Source organism: Clinocottus analis, unplaced genomic scaffold (genome assembly GCF_023055335.1).
Source record: "Clinocottus analis isolate CAN_PGR_092001 unplaced genomic scaffold, fCliAna1.0.p SCAF_5, whole genome shotgun sequence".
In the NCBI taxonomy this organism is placed as follows: domain Eukaryota; kingdom Metazoa; phylum Chordata; class Actinopteri; order Perciformes; family Cottidae; genus Clinocottus; species Clinocottus analis.
Genome location: NW_027176207.1, coordinates 12,718,038 through 12,730,673, shown reverse-complemented (window position 1 = coordinate 12,730,673; position 12,636 = coordinate 12,718,038). Strand labels below are relative to the sequence as shown.

General features: G+C 39.5%; 2 pseudogenes; both read right to left on the bottom strand.

Moving 5' to 3' along the window:
- Nucleotides 1-4,384: 4,384 nt before the first annotated feature.
- On the bottom strand, nucleotides 4,385-5,134 carry LOC137803148 (multidrug and toxin extrusion protein 1-like; annotated as a pseudogene).
- Nucleotides 5,135-6,285: 1,151 nt separating this feature from the next.
- On the bottom strand, nucleotides 6,286-9,070 carry LOC137802361 (multidrug and toxin extrusion protein 1-like; annotated as a pseudogene).
- Between the last annotated feature and the right edge of the window lie 3,566 nt (nucleotides 9,071-12,636).

Genomic DNA, 12,636 nt, shown 5'->3' with positions numbered 1-12,636 from the left:
ATTGTCCTCTGTGAAGTACTTTGATAAGAAGATTCATGTCTGTGTTATGGTCAAACACGTTTTACAGCAGCCTCTGTGTTTCAATGCACGGATCTTTTGAATGCAACTTAATGGTATATTTGTACTACTTTAGTGTTAAATACTTAATTAGTATTAAGACTGAAAGCTGAATACTCAAAACAGTATGACATGCATATCTTTTTATGCATGGGTCATCTTGATTGTTGTAATGCCCCAGGGGTGATTGTAGAGGTCACTGACATTTACAGATATCAGTCATGTTATGTACCCGGAGTGGATTTACAGAGATGTAGTGACGGTCTGTGGCTATTTTCGGTTGAGGGGGTTGATGCGTCGGCTGGTGGAAACTATGCCTGCATCCTGTCAACGTCGCGCCAAAACGATATTAAAGTGGGAGGCCAAAGATGGCCCTGCTACAGACAATGACCTGCATTCCCTCTCGCTGTTATCCTCTTCTTCTCTACAGGTGTTTTCAGATCTCTGACCCTACCCTCACCTTAATATACCCTTTTCAGATTTTAAACAATGACATACGTAAGTGTACGCACCACTACCAAAGATTGTAAAAGCAGCCTGAACAAATTTCCAGATGTGCCATCAGTGAGTGGGATTACATCAAAGTGTCCCACTCGTGGCCAATTATACGTCTTCATGTATTTATTGGAGAAACCTAGCATGTAACATTACACCAACGAAAAATTAAAAGCATATGAATCCACTTTGTTATCTGTGCTCATGTACAGAATATAAAATACTCAGTTTTGCGTTTACTGATCCATGGATGTGGCTGTGACTGTTATCTGGTGACTTGCAAACAAGTGTGTCCATTGTTGCAGTTGAAAACAATAACGGAGCATATCTGACCTCATAAAAGCTAAGCCCTTTTAAAAACATCTTCGTCTGTGTTCATTATCTACACCAACAAGTGTTATTTAATATTTATGCAACTTACTATGATCTACCATAGACACATACAGCTAAAGGTCTCCAGTTAACTTCACTCATAATTCTGTTTTAATTATAACACTTATGTCAATATTGACAATCGAACATGCAACAACCAGACGTTTTTAGCATGTTAACTGTTTTAATTCAATGTTTAGTGACAAAACACTACACAGTACATCAAATATGTATTATAAATGTACTTACATTTTGTAGACACACAATAGCTTCTGGATTTGTGGAAGGTTTTACTATCGCTGCTTTAGTTCATTTAGAAACTCAAAAAACTCAGGCATGGTTTATCTATTACTGTAATAATTGATTCATGACAAAACGATGATTAAGCTTCTGTTATTTAAAGACATACACAGATTCTGCTCTTCAATATGGCACTTGATATTAAATGTCAACATCACTGCCAGACTGCAGTAACTCACGTCATGCTCTGGACTTTGATTGCTCACTGTGCTGAAAATTGATTTTGAGAAGAGGCAATCACTGAGTTCTGTCACATAACATATAAAATCTATACAAAGAGTCGTCACCTGTTTTAGCACATATTTGACACAAAGTTGCCATAAAAGATTATGATCCCAACAAAGGTAAAGAGACATATGATAGATGCAGGTAAATGTAATAGCCAGTATTATGCCACATATAGATCTCATATAAACAACTGAAGCTAAAATATAACTGACTTACGTATATATTATATATATATATATAAATGGTGGAAAGTTCTTAATAATAGTTCTGTCAATAAAATGCATTTTACCAGTATTCATTATTCAAATTGCAATACATTTATTCACAAATATGAATAGTGAGTGTAAGTTATATATATATATATATATATATATATATATATATATATATATATATATATATATATATATATATATATATATATATATATATATATATATATATGCTGCATACAACAAAGAAGTTAATAGGAGATTTTCATAAGCCACAAGGTATTGTCTAACGATACTGAAAGTGAATCTTTACTCAGTCTCTCGTTAATGATGCCCCAGCGTGACACTGATTGCACTCTGGAGGTGAGCGGGCCAAGATTGCAGTCTCTGTGAGGAGCCTGTGACAATGTCTGCGCTGATGAGCGCTGAAGAATGACGCTCAGGCGTAACCATGTGTGAATCAAGTCTGATTTACATGTTGAATAATGATGACTTATTATGAAAATGTCTTCACGGGACTGTTGCAAACATTAATCTGTTGCAAGATTGAATCTGGTGTCAGTCTGGAGAGTGCAGTGGCTTGTGGGTACACTGGCTTCATACAGAAGACAAAGGAGACTTTTATGAATACCTAAGGTGAAAGCAGCCCAAAAAAGCCTGAATACATCTGAAATTCAGGCTTCAGGCATCTTTTATCTCCATACTTCTGTAAAGTAAGAATATGTAAAGTTACCACATATGTAGGTCATTGGAGGATACATTAAATATGATGTGACATAGATTACAGTTATTTTACTTTAATCTAAGTGGCACTAACAAAAAGTTGAAGAGAAGATGCACCATACTATCCTTTTACTCTAATTTGTTGCGTTCCATTGTGTAATGCAAACAGACTCCGACAATGTGGTCGCATATCAGGTAGGCTTGCACAACATTATTTTGAGAAATACGCCTATTTGATTTCTGGTATTGAGTTAGATTTGAAGATCAATTTAACTCTTAAGTCTGTATAGTAAATACGAGGTTAGAGTCAGCAAGCGATTGCTCACCTAGTAAGAATTAATCAAATCAGTGAGCTTTAGAGGTGAATTCGGTTACCTTTGGACAGGCCAGCTGTTGCTCCTTGTTTCCAGGCTTTGTGCTAAGCTAACTGGTTGTGAGGAGTGATAAGTAAATAAAGATCATTGTTTATTATAACAGATGATGTGCAATGATAATGTCTTGACAGAAAGTCTTTGGCGCTTCGACTCTCCAGGGAGATTTGTAATCGAGGGGCGTCCGCCCTGAGCTCCAGCAACATAAATCCTCCTGTGGAGTCCAGACTCTGGCGGTGGCTGATGATTCTGTTGAGAGTGGAAGCTGAGGAGGATGATGAAGCTGCAAAAACTGGGCGATGATGGGGAGGTGCAGGGGCGTGGTTAACAGCGTGAACATGCTAAAGGCGGAGGGAGAATCTTATTTAAAAAGTAGGCAGCAGCAACAATGTACGTGTGCTATTGAATGGATGTGACCTGCTGACGTGAACAGTTGACTTAACGATTGATAGCCCCCGAACCATAACAGCATGGAAAATTATGAGGGAACAAGTGTGAGAGGAGCGAATGGCACGATACATGAGAAATGAGCTACAGGCCTAAGCATGCAAACACATGGTCTAATTCCTGCATGAACAAATGCCAGAGTTTGATTTTCCAAACTGAAGAGCCAATGCTCAAAACGATATCTCAGAAAATCACATGCGCTTAACAGTCACCTGTAAAACTGAGTGAACTCTTTATTCCTGCGCTGGCTATAACTGTGAAGTCTGAGCTGGCTAGTCAACGGCTCCTGGTGGTTGATTTTTCTCAGATTGACATGTCTTCATCCAGCCAGCATGTTGAAGTGTAAGCTTACAAACCTTTCATTATCATCAAATTTGGCAACACTGATCAAAGGAAAGTAAAAAATATACCCAAGGAAAAGAGCAGCTTTTCTGTCTTTGATGATGAAAGCACACATCCACGGATGCGCTGTAGCCTAAATATAGCATTTAATCATGCTCTTTCTAATTATGGCATCCATTCAGACTATATATTTCATAATGACAACATATATTTCGTCTTGATTGGAAACCATCTTACGCAGCATGTTTCTGTACAAAGGAGACACTACACAGTATGTGTTTCTGTTCAGCCTTTCATTGGCTGATCATTTAAGTCGTTTTTCTTGTTATACTTTCCTACATTTGTCAAAAGGTAAGAAATGCAACAGCAATGTGGTTTGAACTATTCATTTTAGATTAGAGCAAGAAATGCTATTATTAGGAATAGATTCCATTTTAAAGACAAATCCTCATCGGTATGAAGGAAATTGAGGAATATTTCAAATGAATCTGAAGTATTTTTTATGTTGTTAAAATGGTGCAATACTTTAATGCGGTTATAGGACATTTTACTTGTGTAACATGTATCATTGTTATGCAGATATGTCCCAACATTAGTGCATCATAAAGGATTTAGATGTTTTGAAGTGGGAGTATGGATTGGATGTTTGTCAGTTGAAATGACTTCACATGGTAAAATGAAAGCTACATACATAGCTATATATATATTTTTGTTAGCGATTGTTGATGTCTGCTTATGTGTGACGTACTTTACTGCTACGCATGAGGATGCGTCTGTGCTCTCAGAGGCTGACTCACAGAGCTTGCTTCTGCACACACAAGTTCATGGTCACTCGTCTTATTCGAGCAGTCTGATGTGCAGCTCGCGGATGCAGACTCCAGCAGCGAGGATGATGAACATGAGCAGCCCAGTGAGGCCACGTCGTACTACCAGCTGCCTGACTGACAGAGCCACATCATCTGATGTCTACTGACCTGCATCACGCACATCAAGCTTTGCTTTCAGAGCTCAAGGACGTAGATCGACTCGTCTTTTCGTGGGCCTTTTTATCGCCAGAGACCAGGGCTGCGACCGGTTTAACACATGATTGATGATTGCAATAGTTCCCAGAAAGAATATGTCCATATTTGGAGGTAAATAGTAACTTGTGACCTTTGTTATATTTCCAGAACATCTTGCTTCCCTCTGTTGTGTGGACTGCTGCTTAGAGATTTAAAACAACAACCAAATCACAAAAAACAGGCTAAAATATAAATATCCACCCAACTGGATTTGGTTGAACATAGTTTTCATCTACAATAGCAATGGCACTGTATCAAGTGAATTAGTTTAGCTTTTCCTCAACTCTTCAGTGGTTTTTATCCAGTTCATTTTGCACAGAAAAATTATAAAAAACATGGACTTTAGCGAAAAGTGTACTAGTTTGAGTGGAAATATGATACCGTCACTTATTTTATAAATATTTAATGATGTCTATTTTGACTGGGAATAATAAAGACATACCAATGGGGAATAAACTCTCACCGCAAAGGCCTCAGCAACATGGATGAAACCGTAAATCTTCATGATATCTGCCAGACTCTGAATAATGTCGAAAAGCAAAATGCAGATACGGATATGAACATTTAATTAATAAATAATAGATTAATGCAAAGTTGATACAAGTATGCGTTTGCTTACTTTAAATAACTAAATCATTCATGTAAGGTAGTGACAGCGCAAAGTCCAAGCTTCCTTTGCTGTCAATGGTCAGTGTTCTCTGAAGTTACACGTTGAAATTAAAGCTCTCGGCAGGGAGGGATTTTGTCTGGGATAACAAACACAAACCATTCTGTACTTACTTCTCTGAAAATGTAACCAACCTTATGCTTCGACACACTAGGACACGCTCCAATGAAATGCGAAACAATGATTGGGAAAGTCATAAGAAAGACAGCGCACATCATTAGACAAGGGGTTGGAAATAGATAGACGCTTAGTAGGGATTAATGTATTCTAAATCAACAAAAATCCTTTTATTGGCAAATTAATTTAAATGGTAAAACATGAAACATGACTTTAATTTGTTTGATTCATACATGCACATACACTATGCAAGCACTAAGGGCAGAACAGTGGCAGCTATGGAGAAAACCTTTGGACGACAGCATGATTTTATATACATAGCTATATTATATGTTTATATTATATATATATATATATATATATATATATATATATATATATATATATATATATATATATATATATATATATTAGGAATGAAAAAATGTAATTTTTTTTTGCATTAAACGCTAAATTCAATAATTAATAAGTGAAAAGTAGTATATTGTGAAGCCTGTATTCATCAAATTTTCTCAAGTTCACAATATAGTCTTAAAAATTATAATATATAATATTTCTCTTTAAGTATACATGAGCCTGTGATGAAAAAGGTTTTGGGGCTCTAATTGGTCCAGATTGTTGGATGCAGTTGTGAACCAGCAGCAGCTGGCTGCATGCTCAAGGACCTCTCGTGACTGTGGTGATTCTTACTTTTTCTAAACACCTTTCATTACCTGTTTTACTGGCATTGACTGCCTTCTGATTGCTAACTCACCATTCTTAACCGTTCCCCGGCTGTTTTGAGGCTGGAGGGATAACACAGCTGAGTGCATCTCTGACCCCCCCATCTGCCACTCTTTGCCCACAGTTTTCAATGCGATTGGCGGTTTCACTCATTCCAATTAATTGTAAAACTAACGTACATCCTGAAGTCTTTTAGTGAGTGCACTGAAGGTCAACACAGGCGGCAACCTCCAGTTCCAAAAAAGGGAAGTCAATGTGGAAGTGCCTTTAACTTGGGTGCCTGATTGCGCAAAGAAATAGCAGATTTACACAAACAAGAACACAGCCAAAGAATACTGTGAGATGGCGTTTGCAGCTGTTGATCCACTTTAGTGGAGTCAAGACAACAACAAAAAGGTAGAAAAACAAAGTATTGAGTCATTGCCAGTAAAGAAGTCCTCAAATAAAGCATCCAGTTTATTAATGACCACGCTATATAAATACTCTGAGTGATACTCTGATTGGTTTGAAATATGAAAGCGCATTACGCCGTAAAGGCAAAGACTATTGTGAGTATGATGGATGTAGTCACGCAACCCCCAAATCCAGATGGTTGAGGAAGATGTAATTGATTATTACATTTAAAACATTCCCTGTGGCTCAAGATATCACCTGGGCTAACATTATGCCCTGTGAGACACAGCAAGCTGTTTAAAAAAGCACACCTCCTCAACCCGTCAGCACACCTGCTGTTTGTTTCAGTCTCATAGTACACATTATTTCTAACACACAAAATAATCTCATTTGAGTCATTATTTAGTTTCACACCAGTGGTCTTGCAGTCAATAAACACACCTGATTCTGAAGATATCGCCCTTGCAGCTGTTAGGCAGCCTGCAGAATCAGGAGGCAATGAATGAGGTAATTAGATCAATAATGTAACTAAACAACCATTCAATAAAATGTATGGAAGGTGACGCAAAAAAAGAAGTATATTTCACTGGCAGAGCCGGCATTAAGATTTTCACAGACAGCTGGGAGAGTCTTTATGGCAGATGAGAAAATAAAGGAAATGGTAAATAAGGGCAATACATCATGTTAAATGAATTTATCCATGAGTGATATGTGTAAATATAGCGTTATATGTCAAATTGTGCTGTTGCAGGGCTGTGACGCACAGACTATGAAATGAAAAGGGTTCACCTGGCGACCTCTGTGCTTTGTCTGACAGCCAGAAGAATGGGCTGAAACAGGCTAAAAGCAGAATCAAAACTCCCCTTTGGACTATCACTCCGGCACACTATCGGTTGACACTCCCATAAGTTTGCAAGTATGCGGTCATAAAAACAGGAAACTAAAAAAATGTCTAATCATGTGCAGGAAAAGGACAAGTTGTCACAGGAAAACAAATCTGGAAGAGCACACTGTGAACACAGCAGTTACAGGTCCGGACTGACCTGAAATCCCTGAGATATGAGAGTATCACATGTTGATGCCAAACCACTGCCAATGGAAATACCTGTGACATCTATTACTTATAATCAAATTAGATAATATAAGAAAACAGTACAGGAAAAGACAAAAAAAAGATTCATGCTTTTATACATAAAATACAAGTTTAAAACGCAATGCAATGATGCAATGATGCCTGAGTGCAGAATGCCAATAAAAACAGAAACTGAATTGCACTGAGATCCCTCACCGCAATCGCTAATGCCGCCGCCGCCGCCGCCAGCTCTGTTTTCCCCAGGTGACGGCAGAACACCATGCTGACGAAGCCGTTCAGGAAGCCCATCATCTGTGAAATGGACTGAAAAACAAGATCATGCTCCCACATTTTCATAACTATAAAAACATAAATGAACTTCACCAAACATGAATGAATTAAACTCTGCATGCTGCTGATGGAGTTATTGTTCTTTGAAAAAACATTCTCAAAAAGCCTCGAAGTAAGAGGAAGTTTCTATTTGCTCTGGCATCTGACATGTGTTCCGCTTTGGTTTTGCTGCAGCTCTTTTGTATTTGTAAGCATCTTTACTACCTATCCTTTCTTCTTTAGAAAATAGTTTGTGGTTGCTGGTGTGGTTTTTGACAGCCTTTGGCATCAAAAGGTTTGCTTAAAAGCAAACAAATGTCCTCATCAATCACGTTTTGGCTTTGTGCAGGTGAAAAGTGGGTACATGCATCAAGTATATATATATATATATATATATATATATATATATATATATATATATATATATATATATATATATATATATATATATATACATGTGTGTGTGTGTGTATACGTGTATTCACGTATAGACAGAAGACATTTTGAGAGACAGTTATTTCAAATAACGACCAACATATCACACTGTATTTGTCTGCTAGTGACACTTTAAAAAAAGGATGTAATCTGTTCAGTTAAAATACTCCCACACTTTTATCACAATGGCATTTCTTTTTCTAATTAGTCCCAGTGGTTTGGAGTTATTACCCTGTTAATTACTTGTAAAAGTAGGCGGCAATTTGAAAAGAATTACTGGTACAACACAACCCTTATGTTAAAAGTAAAGCAATTTAAGCTTTTTTATGAAATCAAAAACATCTCAGACATATTCACATTCATCATGGTAATAAGTGTCCTCTTCACTAGTCTAAATGTTGCTGTTTCTTTTCAATAAATATAAACAGTGCTAACAGCATCTACAACATATATGTTCCTGTGGTTATATGATTCACAACCAATCATTTTGAGTGTTGCGGCAGACTTTAGCGCCAAAGAATATTTAGTCTGATCGAGTAAAATGAAGCTCTTCTTGCATCTAGACCCAATCTGATCACGGGTCTTGCTAGTTTCAAAAGCTGCACATTCTGGCAGTCCACAGGTACTCAGAGCTTAATGCTTTTCATGCAGGATCCGCAGTGTGACTCAACACTGTGAGCAGCAGCAGAAGGCGATTTGTCTGTTGTGGAAGCTAAATCTACCATACTGAAATGAGATTTGGCAGAAAACAGAACTCAATCCCAACTGAATAAACGTACAGTACAATTCTACCCCTCAGACAGACAAGAAGGCTAAGCGTAATCAATAACCAATTACCTGGGTAATAATCAATAACCAAGGCAAAGTCGGTTCAGCTTAATCTTTGTCTGCGAGAGAAGGAAAATACAAAATGCTACAAGTCACGTCACCCCACCCCCGGCCTACCAACAAGTCTTGCACTCCCCTCAAAATGGTGCCAAAATGAATTGGTTGTTTTTCTCTCTGTGGTGCGTCACAGATTTTCACAGTTTCACCAATGTTCAATAGTAATGAAAGCTTTTTGGTCAAAGTGTGAACGTGCATGCCTGGAATTAAACACACACTATGAGTAATACAGCTTCCACCCTGTTTAATCCTGAACATTGAGGGGAGGTGGAAGTTATGTCGGTGACAATTTGACAGAATAATATAGCAGGAAAAGTGAGAGATTTTTTTTAAAAGCACCGCGACCTGTAATGAGGGGTTGAAATGCTACGTTCCTTGGTCATATGTGTGGACTGTAGAGTCAGGGGATAATTCTCTGTGGGTTTATCGTTCGTGACAACTCTCAGAAATCTGACAACTTGTTAAAATAAAACATATTGATTAGAGTAGCTTTTAAGGGGCTATAATATTTCTTTCCGCAAAAAAATGTATCAACTAACAATGTAAAAACAATGCAACACATGAATGGGATTGAACCTACATAGAAGAAACACCACCTGCTCAGCACCAAACAGCAGACAGACACATGTTGAACATTGAGCAGCATTTGGCTGTTTAAAATACAACTGATAGTTCTATTTTTTGACATGAAGGTGGAAATATTCGTTGAGGGTCAGAAACATGACCACACATGAATGATATAAATACTCCATAATTGCGGGGTAAGTAAATAATCAAATAATCCCAAAAGAGTTCCCTGTACCTTTAATATGTGAAGATCATGATGAGCACCAGACACACATGGTCTTCCATAGGTGTCTGCCACACATCTTTAGTTACATATTCAACTTCATGTAATTGGAAACAATATGTTAATGCAATCATGCAAACCTACCTTAAACTGAATAGCTTTGATTTCTTTTTAAATTCATGATGAATTTTTGCATTCCACTAATTGCACTATAGGCTCAACATCATAATGTGTAATGTGCATATTTCCTGGTTTTAGAGTTGATCTAAATGACCACTAAAAGCCAAAGGCGATGTTTGGATTCCCCCTTACAAACTGCACATTGTCTGCTCGGAAAAAATAAACAGTCTTCTGATGAAAACAGTTTTGCTGTTGGCTGTCCAACCATTTCATGACAGCAGAGATACGGAGAGAACTGACGTCGTGTTGCTGACTCACAGATTTATTTTTACCTCACTGAGGTAAATCACTGAGTCTGTCGTTGTAAAACAGCACACAATCTTGTATCCTGTAGCCTCATCATGTTATATTCTGCCTCCCATAGTAACATCTCTCAGTGAGGCGTTCTTCTCGCTGGTTGTGGCTATGAGAACCTCCCATCGGGTGGTGCTGTTTTGCTCTTGTTGAAATTGAAACGCTCAAAATGTCTGGCATATCAGGCTGCTTCATTGAACTTTGAATGCAATTGTAATCATTTAATCAAATAATATAAACATTTGTCTCTCTTTCAAGTGATTCTAGTCATTAGGCACAGTCAAGCAACCCTGTGACATGCTGTCGAACAGATTGTCAAACACTCATTTTTTTGTTTCCACAGTTTTCTTTGCCTTGGGGGCCAAAAGGAGAAGAGAGGAGCAGAAAAGAGAAAGGAAAATTAGCGGAGGCCAACAGGAGAGAAGGGGGTGCCACCTAGTGTAGGCTCTGATTCATTTTCCTGGTTCAGTGATGCAGCAAGGCCCAATGGGTCCACCCACCCACCAAATTGTATTCCTCCGGCTCCCCCATCCCAACTACACGCACAGAATCCCACACACACACACACGTAAATATGTTCCACCAACCAGCGGGGCCGGCGTCCGCCGTGACGTCACACTGCAGTTCTTCTCGGGCTCCACTGGATGACAGTGGCAAGTCACCACGTGCACATGATGAGCCGTCATTCTTAATGGCGACCGGTCAGAGTGTGTGTACGTGAGTGCATTTGTATGTGTTTGGGTTTGTGTGCATGTGCGCTTGGGTGGGGTTCGCGCCTGACGGGTAGTGATGGGGTATTAAGGAGGGCGAGAGGGCTTATGGGAAGGGGTAGGTGGCTTGATGGAGGTGTAGGAGGCGGGGGTGGGCAGTAAAATCGCAAATGAGAGGAAATTGTTTTGAGTCACAGCAGATTTGGTGGAGTGAGATAAGGGTTGATGACGGTGGTGGTGGTGTGATTAGGATTAGGCTATGTGTGTGTGTGTGTGTGTGTGTGTGTGTGTGTGTGTGTGTGTGTGTGTGTGTGTGTGTGTGTGCGTGTGTGATGGGGGACTGGGGGTGGTGGTGGGGAGTGGATAGAGTAGAAGGTGGTGATGGGGGTGAGTGCATGGGAGAAGGTTTTGGGAGGGGTGAGACTATTTGCACGCACAGTGTCATTGTGTGTGTGTGTGTGTGTGTGTGTGTGTGTGTGTGTGTGTGTGTGTGTGTGTTGGAGTGTGCATTTATCTGTATGTGCAGGTTGTGCTTTTTTTTCTGACTATGAGAGAGGGGAATTGAGGAAAAGATGAGGAGATGGGTGGTTTAGATAATGGCGGCCAGCGAGAGCGAGCGAGGGCAGAGTGTGTCACGCAGAAAGATTGAGTGCGATGAAATAAGAAAGAGCACATGAGACAAAAGAAGTCAACATTTGATAGAGATGCAAAAAAAAAGGGAGACAGTGCAGAGGGTACAGAAGGGGGGAGGGGGGTGGAGGAGGGAGGGGGGGGGGGCTTGCAGGCCTCGGATGAGAGGATGGATGAGGGGAGGGACACCAGAGTGATTTTCGATGTGTTCTCTTCCCTCCTTTGTTGGTTACGTTGTGGGTAGCTTTGCCGGCTCGAGCTTTAGGGGTTTTATGGAGGGAACAATGACGCAGAGAGACCCGTCGCGTCTGCTCCAGCTGATAATGATGATGCCTAGAAACGATAACAATAATAAGTAGCTTCTCGTAGAACCCTAAAACGGCTGGCACGTGACGTATACGTCACACATTATCACACATGACACACTGCACTGGACACACAGACATGGCTATCTCACGTTGGCAGTGTGTGTGAAGGTGGTCAGAGAGAGAGAGAGCGAGACACAAAGAGACACCGAGAGACACCGAGGGGGAAATAAAGAGAAAAGAGGGGAGCGGGGAGGAAAACGGAATATGCTTGGAGTCTGTCACCTGCACACACTTGACTTTAGCATACGAGACCAACGTAGGAGATGTGTGCTCAAAGTAAAAAAACTAAATTAACGCATTTATAGCTGCCTCTATTCTATGCGGGCAATCTTGTGTAATTTGTCTTTTATCAGTACAGACAGGAAAAAAACAAAATCAAAGGCAGCCACTCAGAGAAAGCCTTTCTGAGCAGCATTATTTTGAAATGTGGGAAG